Here is a 14125-nt window from a genome sequence, read left to right as displayed (position 1 = left end):
GTCGACACGCTTAGCACTTCATCTCTCCCCCCCCCCCCCTTGTCTGTGTATAAACGCTCTGCTTCCACGCTGCGAGCATTTTGTGTGTTAAAAGCGTGAGTATGGGTGTCTGTTCGATTCACACAGCTCCATGTCTTTCAAAGAGGGGTAGGGGAGGAGGAAAAACCTGCGAGCACTCACTCCCTGACGCTCTGCATTTCCTCAGAAAGTGACCTCTGCTAGACTTTACCCAGATTCCTCTCTACTTTAAACAAGACTCCCATTACAGCTCATGTGAGTACAGTAACAGGTTTTCACAGGTTGCATGTCCGTGAGTGTTTGAACATGCCTAGTAGAAGAGAGGGGTGGAGTGAATGTGCGATCGTGCACCCCTTGTGTATAAATCACTTGACCTAGACTTACTGTTGACTGTGGATTTATGCCAGCATGAGAGGCTCCTGATGACAATGTGTCTGCCTTAGCCATAATGGATGGTACACAGAGCACGCTGTCATCTGGCAAATATGCTCCGAGAATGGATCTCAAGTGGGGCGGCGCTCATGCAGAGGGGGCGGCGGGCGACCAAGAAAAGTAGGAAAGATGGATGGTGATCAGCCCGGGGTGGAGCCATCAGCAGCAGACTCTCCCCCGCAGCTTTTTTGGAAACTCAAAAAGTATTGCTTGAATTATTAGACCATGCCATTGGCGCAGCAGTTGCTTAGATGGACGGGCGGATTGACGCCGACTGTGCGCTAAGCTGGCGGGAAGCTCTGAAAATAAGAAAAAGGGAAATCCAACTCTGTGTTATTTCATGTGAAAATGATGAATTTTCTTCTCATGTAGTGCAGACAAAAAGCGAGCCAGCACTGGATGCAGTGTTCTCCAGATGCAAGCGACCCCGCTGCTTTGCACTCGGTTGGAGGTCGACCACTTACATCATCTGTTGTTACTTTGATATCACATAGAATAAAAACCATTAGGGCTGTTTGACGTTGATCAAGAGAAATGAAAGCACTTTTTGCGAGGGATCAAATTGAAACCACATGCAGCTAGAACCTGATACACTGTACGGAGAGAGGTGCCAGACTATCACAGGAGTACAACCCTCTTCCAGACAAACTGGAGCTGTCAGCGGGGACGAGAGCTGAGAAACTTCCTCAAACACAGAGGGGGAGTCTGCAGCCCCAACGCCATTAATGGACGCACACAAACACGGACAAATCTTATCTGTGCAGTGAGCGTGTCGGTGAAGTGTTTCTCACGTTATTTAGCGGCGCTATCTTAAATAAAGATTATTTAAAGTCGAGTTATGACACGTTATGAAATGATGTGAAGTGTCAAGTTTTTACTTTACACTCTACTCTTGAGATTTTTTTCACTCGTGCAAAAAAACTTTTTCATGCCAGACTCCCATGAGAAAATTCTGCATGAAGTCGGGGTGAGCTGTTTAAAATGTCAAAATCTAGCGGGTAATATTCACTGCGGATGAATGGACGGGGACGATGGCGTTTAAATAGTGCGGCCTGTAATTGAGCTGCTTCAACTCTTTTCTGCTCTTACTCATAATATGTGAAAATATCCAATAACACATAGCATTAACATAAAACTCTGTTTCTTCAACGCCCTTTCTGCAGCATCTTTTGTGCCCCCCCTCTGGCCTCCTTAGACCCCCACCTCCCGTCCAACAGTCTCTCGCTGTGCATACATAAAAAGGCAACTCAGGAACTGCCAGTTTCCACAGCACCAGAGAGCATGTGTCTTCTAAACCACATCCTCTTTGCTCCGTTTCTGATTAGGAAATAATCATAAAAAAACATGCAGTAAAGAGTAACAGAGCCGTGTCGGTCATACTGTACGGGGGCCGTTGACAACAGGCCCTTTGTCATGGAGACAAAGGGCTTTCCATCTGACTCTTATTTTTCCATCTGACTCTTATTCATGCAAATATTTCTCGTACCTATTATTGATATCTTACTTACATTCCTATTCTATTTGATTAATATTTTTATTATATTTCTACTGCTATATTGTATATTTTGGAGCAACTGTAACGATTGAATTTCCCTCTGGGATTAATAAAGTATTTCTGATTCTGATTCTGGACGCATCATGCATGTGCTCCTGAATGCACAGCCAGCGCTTTTCTGCCCGGGTGAAAACACTAGGTGGACACGGAGCCTTAATATTTAGCACAGAGTCCTTCATGCCAGAAATGTATGTTGCTTCTCAGGTGTACAGGACAATCAGGGGCATGACCAGAGCAGTGACCAGGGGAGAATTTGGCCCCCCTTGAAATCTGATTAGCCATCCCAGATGCCACCCCTAAGTTATAATTGGCTACTTGCCCTGTCAGAGGCGGGACTTGTGGTAAAACCAACTATTAGGTTTTTTTTTTTTTTTGCAAAGCCTGCAAAGGAGTTCTTCTATACATATCGATGTTTATTTCATAAGACAGATGCATGGGAAATTGATGCACTCTGCCTAACTTGCAATGAACTAACTGGAAATGTGTGGGGACCAAAACATTTTAAATTTATGTAATTTTGCACGTTAGACTGTGCAGGAGTTTGCGTTCACATTTTTAAGTACTTTAAATTGTGACTTTGAACATGCAACTTCTTTTTGTGTCTTTAAAACATTAAGCTACTGTTGCTGTTATGTTGTGTCATTGAGTAGAAAGTGTAAAACACACAAATTTGAGTTTGTGTGTTCACACTTCAAGCCACCCCAGCATAAGTCCGTGACCCAGTTGGGCCACTTCAGTCCCAAAAAGTCTGGACACACCCCTGAGTACAGTTTGTGGTTTGGCTACAGGAGCTCCTTAGCACAGGGGATTCTTGGGTTTGTCAGGTCATGACTGTAATAGTTTTCATTCCGGACCTGACATGTTTATTATGAGGAGGATATTTAGTCTATGGAGTCGTGGATAAACTGTATATGACAAAAATGCCCTGAAAGACTGACATCTGATGGTGCCTGCGGTGTCTAATAACACGCTGGCTGTCTCTGCTCCAGCTGCTCTCAGTCAGTCTACAGAGCGCGACTGAGAGCAGCGTGTGAAGTGAACAGGACCCTCATGATTCTGTCACAATGTATTGCTTGCAAAGTACGCGAAGATCCCGCCATCAAATCCACACAAACACACACACACATAAACACACACGCTCTCACACACTCTGTAATCCTCTCATCCAGCCTCGGCTTTTACACTCCCCCCCCCCCCGCGCCTCGCTGCTGGCGACATCGCTTGTGAAGCACGGACGCTCGTAAATTCCCTGCCTTGATTTTGTTAACCTCTACTGTGACCCGTCACTTCTCTGCTTGGCGTTCTAGCACCCACTCAGTCACAGATGAGGCCCTGCTCGCCTCAGCAGAGAGGACCAGAGCTCTGCGCCTCTGCAGCTCATCGCTCAGGGCTTCTGGCTCAGGATGATGCTAACACACCTCGGAATTATGAGCCACTTTTGGAGCATTTTAAAAATGTTTAAATCAGATGTTTTTCTTTAAAATCTTTGCCCACATTAAGGAAAAACAGGGAAAAAACATGTCAGCGTTTGTTCTTTCTAAATCACTGGAGGAAGTCTGGCACAGAGATTCAACTTCTATGCTGTTAATCATTTTGAAATTCAGGGATGTTTCAGTTTAATGTTTGCAAAAGTTTAAAGCATTAGTTTTATGTCATATCCATTGCATTTATAATTTTCCTTAGAAAGTTTCCTTTGACATTTTGCAACTTAAACACAACAGAGGAAGAAGTGTCACCATGTTTTTCCTCTCTGTGCATTTTGGTGACTTTTCTATTTTGTGTGAAAAGTATTTATGAACATCCTCTTCTGCATGGTAACATTTCTGTCTGAACCCCCTAGTTTTCATTAATTCCAGTGTTAAAATATGCAACAAGAAGTATTTCCAAAAAATAATGCAAGGTTTCCCGTTTAAAACTGAGTCCTCTCCGTCATGCAGCCTGACCGATTTGTTGCAAACATTCAATCTGTGTGATTCTCTGCACGTCAATCTGAACATGTATCAGCATTCCTCTCTCTCTTATTTATCTCTTCAATGGTTCTGAGACGGAGCGAGAATGTGTGTGTCATATAAACAACCCCACGTGTGTTTACATGTTCTGTGTCCCGAGGTCAGTCGGGTGGCATTTTGTTTAGAGGGACGCTGATCGGTGGGTTGTCTTCAGTCGTTTTGTTGCATATAAAATGTGCAGTGTGTACATATGAGTGTGTACATGCAGTCACATAGAAATGACATAAGTGCAGAATGAAAAACTATATTAGGGTTTAGTATCTGGTGTATTGTGTGTGTTAGAGAAGGACCTCGTTAAAATAAATTTCCCAGTAAAAATCTGTTTCTTCTTTAAGATTGCAAAACATGAGAAATGTTGTGAACACACCAATGAGAGTCTCTGTCATTCACAGTGAATTACTTGACTGGTGCACAGGTTTCCTGGTAGGAAAGCAATGGCAAACCAAATCAGGTTTCTAAGACCAGTATAAGGGCCACATTAAAGAATTATTTCCCTAAAATGTTGTGATTAAAGTCGTACATTTAAAAAATTAAATTAATACATTTCCAAAAATAAAGTCAATAATTTACTGTATTTAATTAATAAATAATTTCAAATGAGGCTCCGGTTAAAAGAGAAGAGAAACCTCAAAGCCATTTCAACTTCCTCCGAGTCAGTGAGGTTCTCTCTCCTGAAAAGTCCCGGTTTACTGCAGAATCTCTTCAGGGTCCTGATCCTCATGACAATGTGATCCTGATGTGCCAAAAGCTTGTTGTTTCATATCTTCATGAGTAAAACCTCAACACAACTAATGGGACATTTAGAGACCTCGTCAAAGTGTTGTTTTCAAGCAGCTCATTGACACTCAGTCAGTCTGAGTTACAGACGATATGAGAAAATATTTCCTGATTTTTAAAACATTTACTAGAAGTTTAATTTCACAAGAAGCTTCATGTTTGTCAAACAGGCGGCTGCTGCTCCTCTGATATCACTGTAGGCTTAAAGAAAGACTTGAATCTTGAAACTTCAGGTTCCACCCTGAATGTAATACAATACTAATACATCTTAGTAGGTTTCAAACTATATCCAACAAATTGTTGGAGTGATTGATGGATTCAACTTTTCCTCTTACGCTTTGCATTTTAAACAGTGATGACTTCAGGCCATGTTTGTACCCGAAATACAGAAAAACAAAATCATAGAAACAAAACATGACCGTCATGATCAATTTAATGCACCGACATCGGTGTCACTGGTGTCTTGGTTTTTCCTGGCAGAAACACAGTGGAAAATTCTGACAACCTAAACAGGTTTTCAAACGCTTTGATTAGCCATTTTCACACATGGACATTTCCCTGTCCCTGAAATCCTCCAGTTCAGAGGCAGGGGGGGGGGGGGGTCTCCTGAGCCAAGATATGGAAAAAGACCCCAAAATGACTTCTTTAGGTAAGTGTTCATTTTACTGTTGGGATTTTGAATGTTGGTGACTGCAAGCTTTGGCCAGTTTTAATATTAAAATAAATGTAAATATACCATTTTTAGTTGCATGGAGCGACTGCGTTGGGCTACAGGCTTCTTATGGAAGATCATTCTCTGCTGTAAAAATGACAATATCGCTGACTTTCTTTTTTTTTGATTGGTCTTTGTTAAAAAATGCCACATCTTAAACATGCTCTGTTACAGGTGAACATCAAGTATACACAATTTAAATTAGTTCACATTAAAGCATAAAAATCTCAGAGTACATGTTAGAAAAACAAACTTTAAGGTTCTGCATACTGTTGCATAATCTTTAATAAAACATACAAAATATTGTGCTTGTATTTTAATTAATCAACTGAATATGCAAATGAGCTACCAACCGAAGCCGTCAGATGAGTGCAGGCGAGTAAATCGTATTTGGTACCTCGATGTATTTACCCAACAATCCCACTGGGTCTGAAACGTAAGCCCTCCACCCCCACCCTGTGATACTATTTCCGCTCTGTCACAGTGGGACTTTTCCCCCCTTGTGTTTGTCTGTTTGGCTCAATGGGGATCCAATTAAAACCTAAAACATCCGGAAGGGATGACCTGCTTTTGTTGCTGCACACTCGCAGCCGAGCACCTGCCCTCCTCTCCCAGTTAGCCCAGTATAAATTCACCAGCAGGAACTGGTGCTATAAAAGAAACACGTTTGTTTGCCGTAGACTCCGCTATATGACCACACATATCCCTGTTTAACTCCACCGAAGACGACTTTGAAGCGGAGACCAGATTGGGTCTATATATATAAGTCTGCTCTCGGTGAGCCGCAGGATTTACTTTTGGTTTGTCAACCTCTCAGCGCCATGGAGACGGGGTCATGACACCCAGCGGCGGCGTCACAGCACCCGTCCTTACAGAGGGGGCTGCTGGTCAGTTCAGAGAGAGGGGGCTTCCTCTACCTCCTCATGGTGTTTTTTTTTTTTTATGAGGTTCACATGGTGGAGCTGCCCCCCCCTCTTTTAGGTCAGTCCCCCCCCCACTGTGTTGGCCCTTGTGCCTGTTAGCTTCAGCGCTAATCCAGCAGCACTCGCTCCCCGCCGAGCAACAAGTCTGCGACTTAGTGACTCGGCTGTTTGTAGGGAGGGCTTCAGTCGTCGCCACGGTAATTGGTTCATCCTACCCTCTATCACTCACCTCTTTAAGGTCTTTGATTGGCCAGGCCTACCAAGGAGGAGACAGAGCAAGGGATTATGGGATGAGAAATGGCCTTAGCGAGAAAGGCAACCTCACAGCTGATAGAAAATCCTGCAGACTTTTTCCATGGAAATAAAGAAAACTTTCTCGTAGCGGGGTTGCGAGCTCAGTGTCAACGGAGCGGGCTTTCTTCCAACAAGTTTTGTTTGTGATTGGTGGATCTGGATGAGCGCTCGGGCTGTAATCTGGCATCTGCACAGCGGCGTCACATAATCATGAAGAAGAGGCTCAAACAGTTTCTCTAAAGGGTTCAGGTTTCCACTCCTTCCTTCAGATATCAGTAGCGCTTAATTAAAATTTCTCTAAAAGACAAAAAACAAAAGGATGGCTGCATTTGGAGGGTTTATTAGCAGATTCTCAATTAACTGGTTATCTAATCTTCTATTACAGGTTAGACTGTTTAAGGATATTCCTGTTTAAAGAGCCAAATAAACCAGTTTGAAGAAAACCTAAAAGTTTCATGTTTATCATTTGTTTGATACCAGCTTGACATGAAGTCGTCTCAGTTATCATTTCTGGGACTTCTGGTGTGCTCAGGAAGTGAACTGGCACCTCTCCAGCTAGACTTGGTCCTTGGGTGTGTCCTAACAGGTCATATAGTTTCTAAAGGTAGAAAATGTTTGTGGTGAGCTTCACTTGTCTTCGGCTCAGTTTGCAGAGCACGTTACTCTGTTTTTTTTAATTGGACTGTAAATATCCAAAATGTCTCCAAACTCCTGAGGTCGAGTGTCCTTTCTTGTTGACGATGTTTTCTCTCTTTGCTTTGAGCTGGTAGGCTAACCCCCCCCAATCCCAACATACTCCTGCCGTGATCAGCTGTACTCACATCACAGAAGAACTACGAGATCAGGCGGGAATGAAGAGAAAAACCTGCAAACAACATGTTGCTCTGTCGTTCTGAGGATGATCTGTTGTTCTTTCGGTGCCTGTTTTGACGTCATGTTGATAAAGAGATGGAAAATATGATCTTGAGTCCGTTTATTGTGTTTTATTTTAAAATTGACCGGACGCTCTAAGCATTTCCTTTTCTGACTTCCTGTCCAGGTTGTTATATTCTGTTCATCTTGACGCAAATCTATCAAGCTTTTATTGAACCTTTTTTATATTTATATCGTTATTGTTTTAATTGTATTCTTTTTTAAATTTATTTTATTGCACTTAAAAAGCAAAACAAAAAAACAAACATAAGAGATCAATGGAAAAAACTGAAACTGCTTATGTTTCGTTAATTAACAAAATATGCATTTTGAAAGAAATGTGCTGGATGAGCCAAATCAACTCAGAGGGGCTCGTCGAGTGGCCCTCCTAAAGAGAAACATGTAACACAGAGACAATTTATTAAAGCAATGAAGCAAACAAGAAAACATACTTAATAAGGTGTAAAAGAAAGCAAAACAAGAAAGGCTCAGGCTTAACACCGACTAAATCCAAGCTAAAATAAACTGCTTATGTTTCCCTGCAGGCTTGATGGTTTACAGAAATGATGCACGTTAAGTTGCATTCAAACAATTACGATCACATAAAGACACACATGTGTGTCAGTGTTCTCGTTTCCAGTCATGACTTCTGTTTCAGGTGGTTGAGACATGCACGTTGAAGCTCCTGCAGCTTCCGTCCTGACAGTGGAACAATCATCATTATCAGCATGTTTTGTAAATCCATCAAAATATTAGTGTAACGGGAGGTGAGGGGATAAAAGAAGGGGAAACATGTCTTAAATCACGCCCGCCGTGACAGCCCGAGTCGCTTGGTGTCTGCACCGCTGCTTTAAATCTGCCAGCTGAAAAGAAGTTATGCCTCCGAGGACGCCGCCTGTGTCTTCCTACAGAGACCTTTGCTTTTCTTTCAGAGCCTCTCTGCTCCTTTATAACTGATAAGACCACCGCATTCCTGCTGAGCCCGCAGGCCGGCCCCACCACTGACCCCACTTGACAATGTCCAGTAACGAAAGGCTCCAGTACCCACCCATACACAACACACACCCGACCAGGACCCCCTCCCCCACTCATCTCTCCCCCCCCCCATCTCCCTCCATCCAAACACTCGTCCCCGCTGAAGAGAGCAGAGATAAGGAGCGGGAGGCCGGGTGTTCTCTGACTGTACGCCACACCAGGCCTCTGATAACTGGAGCTATCTTTGAGTAATGTCCAACACTTTGTGTGGATTATTTTTGTGTGTGAATATGTTTAGAAAGCTGTGAAATGACAACTGAATGATGTCTGAATCCTCGATAAGAAAGCAGCACTTTTAAACATCTTCTGTAAGAGGTTGTTCCAACAGTACAGAGAGCTGTTTTATTTTTAAAGGCATGGAACTGTAACCGTGTCGGATTAGCAGATGAAGAAATAAAATGTAAGTATGATATTGCACAAAGAAGTTTGAGTGTTTCCACTTCTTCAAGCATTTTATTTCAAATAATCAACAGACTGTATTCAGGAAACAGTCAGTCAAATCAGAGGCAGAGAGGTAAGAACAGAAAGTTTACAATTTTTCAAAACGGGTTTTTTATGTTACACTACACAATACTTTATGATACAAAAAAATCTGCACAATATGATAGGAAACTACAAAAAGATACGAGGAAACTACAAAATGATACGATAGGAAACTACAAAATGATACGATAGGAAACTACAAAATGATACGATAGGAAACTACAAAATGATACGATAGGAAACTACAAAACGATACGAAAGGAAACTACAAAATGATACGAGGAAACTACAAAATGATACGATAGGAAACTACAAAAAGATACGATAGGAAACTACAAAATGATACGATAGGAAACTACAAAATGATACGAAAGGAAACTACAAAATGATACGAGGAAACTACAAAATGATACGATAGGAAACTACAAAAAGATACGAAAGGAAACTACAAAAAGATACGATAGGAAACTACGAAAAGATACGATAGGAAACTACAAAATGATACGATAGGAAACTACGAAAAGATACGAAAGGAAACTACAAAATGATACGATAGGAAACTACGAAAAGATACGAAAGGAAACTACAAAAAGATACGAAAGGAAACTACAAAATGATACGAGGAAACTACAAAATGATACGATAGGAAACTACGAAAAGATACGAAAGGAAACTACAAAATGATACGAGGAAACTACAAAATGATACGAAAGGAAACTACAAAATTATACGATAGGAAACTACAAAATGAAACGAGGAAACTACAAAAAGATACGATAGGAAACTACAAAATTCTACGTTAGGAAACTACAAAATTATACGTTAGGAAACTACAAAATTATGCGATATGAAACAAAAAAATTATACAATAGAAAACTACAAAATTATACAAGGAAACTACAAAATGATACTGTACGATAAGATAAGATACACTCATTTGTCCATTTGGGGAAATTTGTCTATCTCTAAATTGCTGCACAAAATCAGCTGCGTCTACAATTTGATCTTAAAAACAGAATAAAACATTTAAAAATTCAGAGAAAAAGAAAAAAACCTTCACACATAATACACAACCCTTAAAACCTGAAGTAGCATGAAGGTTGAAACAGGAAGAAAGAAACTTAGAAAACGTTAGAGTTCCTGCTTTGCATCGGGGGCCTCGACAAAGCAACAAAAACTTATATAAGTTATTCTCCACAGCATCCACTGGAGTCGCCATTTTCTTTGTCTACCTCTACAAGAGCGTCCTGCCAGACGTCACGGCGTGTAGACAGCTGCTGATAACTCCTGTCTCCCAGAGCGACAAACACCACAAAGCCTGAATCTGAGAAGTCCTGACGACAGGTTTTCATCAACCCCAAACTCCTGAGGTCAGGCTGCCAAAGAAGAACGACCCAAGAGGAAAGTTAGAGAAACTGTAAAACTGATATTACAGACAAAGAAGTTGCTTTGACGCAACGCAAAAATCTTGTTATGTATCGGAGCTGAATGGCATGACAAGATAAATAATGATTATTACCACAGATTTAAGGCTGATTAACCGGAGCAAACTGTACTGAACCAAACCAGAATGCTTGGTGGGATCGGGGCTTTAGACTTCTACTCGACTAAACCACATGTAACCGGTGGAGTTGCCCCCTGCTGGTCACTCAACAGAATGCAGATTTACAGCACTTTGGCATTGACACTCAGCAGAGTTCAGATACAGCCTCGGCAGCCCACTCCTCATCACATCCTGCATACCTCCATCACCAGGGTCTAGACTCCACAGGGGGGGTATCCTATCCTGCTGTTGGCCTCGCTACCCCTCTGAGTGCATGAAGTCATCATGACGGAGTCTAATCGCTGTAATTAATATCTGATTAATGCAATGGTTTTTATTTTTTTTGGAGAGCATAAAAAGGCTCCAATGATCCATCATTTTTTGCACTAAATGTGTGTGTGTGTGTGTGTGTGTGTGTGTGTGTGTGTTTGTGCATTATCCTCGTCTCTGAGCGACGAGAAGCAACGGGAGAAGTCGAGATGAAAGCAGGAACACATTGCTTCGGGAACAGTAACAACACAAACTCTGCAGCCACACTCTGAGTCCAGTTGGCGGCGGCAGCGTTTTCAGGTTAACAGAGGAGAGAAATCAAGTTGCTTAGTCCCGTTGTAAACCCCAGATTAACATGGTCTTATTCAGCATGAATTGGCTTACACGAGCTGAGGCGGTGGAGCTAAGAGTGACTTAGAGGGGCTTACACCAGCTCGTTCAGTGTCTGGGCCCGGGATGGAAAGTCTCCTGTGGGAAGACGGAGAACAGCAGAACAATATTTAAGCCGGCCATTTCAGGAAGCCGCCGGATCAAAGAAATTAAGAGTCGCAATTCGTTCATTTATACCATCTGAAGAGCGAGTCGAACCTCCCCCCTGCAGAAATGGTGGAAATGAGTTACAGACGACATGAGGACGCATTTCCTGATTAGTGAAACCTTTACTAAAGTATAACTTCACAAGATGCTCAACGTTCCTCATTTACGTAAAGAGGGCTGCTGCTCCTCTGATATAACTGTAGACTCAAAGAACGACTTTCAGCTCATAAATGTATGACTTTAATCACAAAATCTAAAAAAAAAATCAAAAAAATCCCCTTAATGTGGCCCTAATACTCCTTCGTACAGGAGTAACGAAGTAACTTTTCCTTAAAGGGGACATATGATGAAAAATCTACTTCTACAGTGTTTCTGAACATATATGTGGGTAACCTGAGAGTCTACTGACCCACAACATGTGAAATAAACCATCCAGTCCTTTGTTTGTGGTCTGAATGAGTCTTATAACACAGAGAAAAACGCTCCATTTCAAATGTGCTCTCCTTGTGATGTCACAGTGGGATTCTGGTAAAAACAAAATCCCCTCCCCTCCCCTGATATCTCCACCCATGGACTCCACCCCCAGCCTAGAACAAAACTTTTGAGCAGGACCGCCATTTTTATTCTCACTACAGAGGAGTGATGTTAGTTGAGGAAAGTGGATTTTTCATAATTTGACCTCTTTAAGGAAAAAAGTTGAGAAACAGATTTTTTGGAGGACAGAGTTTGGGCATGTAGCTTCTGATGAAGGTGCACAAAGGCAAGACGGTTTAAGAGGAATGAAAACAACAACTATGACAGCTCTTCAGGTTTTAAAATCAGAGTTTGTGCAGAAAGATAGAAAAAAATCAAAGTCATCAGCGTCTTTAGGTTTTCCAAGACTGAAGCCAAAACTTTTACAGAATATCTTTCTACTTCCTGTTTGAAATCATGAACACTGCAATCCTGTCATTTCTGACTCTCTCTCTCCCACTCTCTCTCTCTCCCACTTTCTCTCTCTCTCGCTCCTTCTCTCCCTCCCTCTCTCTCCCTCTCTCTCTCTCACTCTCTCTCCCTCTCTCTCCCTCCCTCCCTCTCTCTCTCCCTCTCTCTCTCACTCTCTCTCCCTCTCTCTCCCTCCCTCCCTCTCTCTCTCCATCCCTCCCTCTCTCTCTCTCTCTCTCTCCCTCTCCCCCTCTCTCTCCCTCCCTCCCTCCCTCTCTCTCTCTCCCTCTCTCTCTCTCTCTCTCCCTCTCTCCCTCTCTCTCCCTCCCTCCCTCTCTCTCTCCATCCCTCCCTCTCTCCCTCTCTCTCCCTCTCTCTCCCTCTCTCTCCCTCTCTCTCCCTCCCTCCCTCTCTCTCTCCATCCCTCCCTCCCTCTCTCCCTCTCTCTCCCTCTCTCTCTCTCTCCATCCCTCCCTCTCTCTCTCTCTCTCTCTCTCTCTCTCTCTCTCCATCCCTCCCTCTCTCTCTCTCTCTCTCTCTCTCTCTCTCTCTCTCTCTTTGTGGTTTCTCAGGGCTGGGTGGGAAAATGTCTGTTTATCCCTCCTGCAGAATCTGTTGTTTCTGTTGATGTATTCCTGCAGCCAAATCCGCGCTGAAGCCAGAGACTGTCATTAATTCACTCCCTTGATAAGCTAAAAGTGGCATTTTTACTGCGTTCCTGACAGCAGATGGACAGGGGCGGTGGCGGCGGCGATGGTGGTGGTATCTCACTTCTCTGTCCCGCCTCGGCAGTGATGTCATATTTCTCCCAGTATCAGGCCCCAGTTTGATTCGAGGTCTTTAACCTTTTATAGACAGTCATACATTGTAGAAGTGTCAGCTGTGTCTGGATAAGACCGGGCTGTGGAGTGTGTTTGTGTGTGTGTGTGAGACCCTGTGTGACCCCCCCCCGGCTGAACAATTCAGGGAGATAAGACGCAGAGGGGGCCAGCTCTGAAGTTCAAACAGGGGGAACGTTTTGGAGAAATATTATAAAAACCTAAAGAAGGCAACACGTGTCTGTTTGTGCTTCACTCACTTTTTTTTACAGTGTTTATATTTTCCCCGTCTTGTTTCAGGCTGACACTGATGCTTTTTAAAATAGTCAGATATCACTCCATCATATTTTCTGCTGCCTCTGTATTTGACTTTCCTCCCTGAAGCTACAAATAAACATCAGGTTTAATGAAAGGAAAACACTCGAGCACGTATCCCGGTTTTGAATCATGGTATTTTACTGTCGTATTTCCTCTAGTTACCTGAACGCACCACGATCTGCAGTCTTTGATAATAAACACAGTCAGCGCCTCCTCCTCTATACGTATCACTCTGCCAGTAAAAGCTTACAGTGCAGAGTCAGACCCCCCTCCTAATGCTCACACATCAATCTGCTGCAAAATTTACAAGAAGAAGAAAAAGACGCTCTCATTGAAAATGACGGGAGGTTAACACCGCACATCTCTGCAGACTGTTTCCAAACAGGCAGCTTTAAAGGCTCGGCAGTAAGACCGCCAGAGACCCGTCTCATGATCTACATGCAGAGTACGAGCTGCTGCTCACAGGTCCAGAGACCCCCCATCCCCATCCCCCCTGTAATCTGTAATCTGAACAGATTTAAATATTCATCTGTCCCTGAGTCTGTAAGACTTTTAAACTGAGGCA

The sequence above is a fragment of the Labrus bergylta genome, chromosome 9 (assembly GCF_963930695.1).
Source record: "Labrus bergylta chromosome 9, fLabBer1.1, whole genome shotgun sequence".
In the NCBI taxonomy this organism is placed as follows: Eukaryota; Metazoa; Chordata; class Actinopteri; order Labriformes; family Labridae; genus Labrus; species Labrus bergylta.
Note: the sequence above shows the minus strand (reverse complement) of the source record.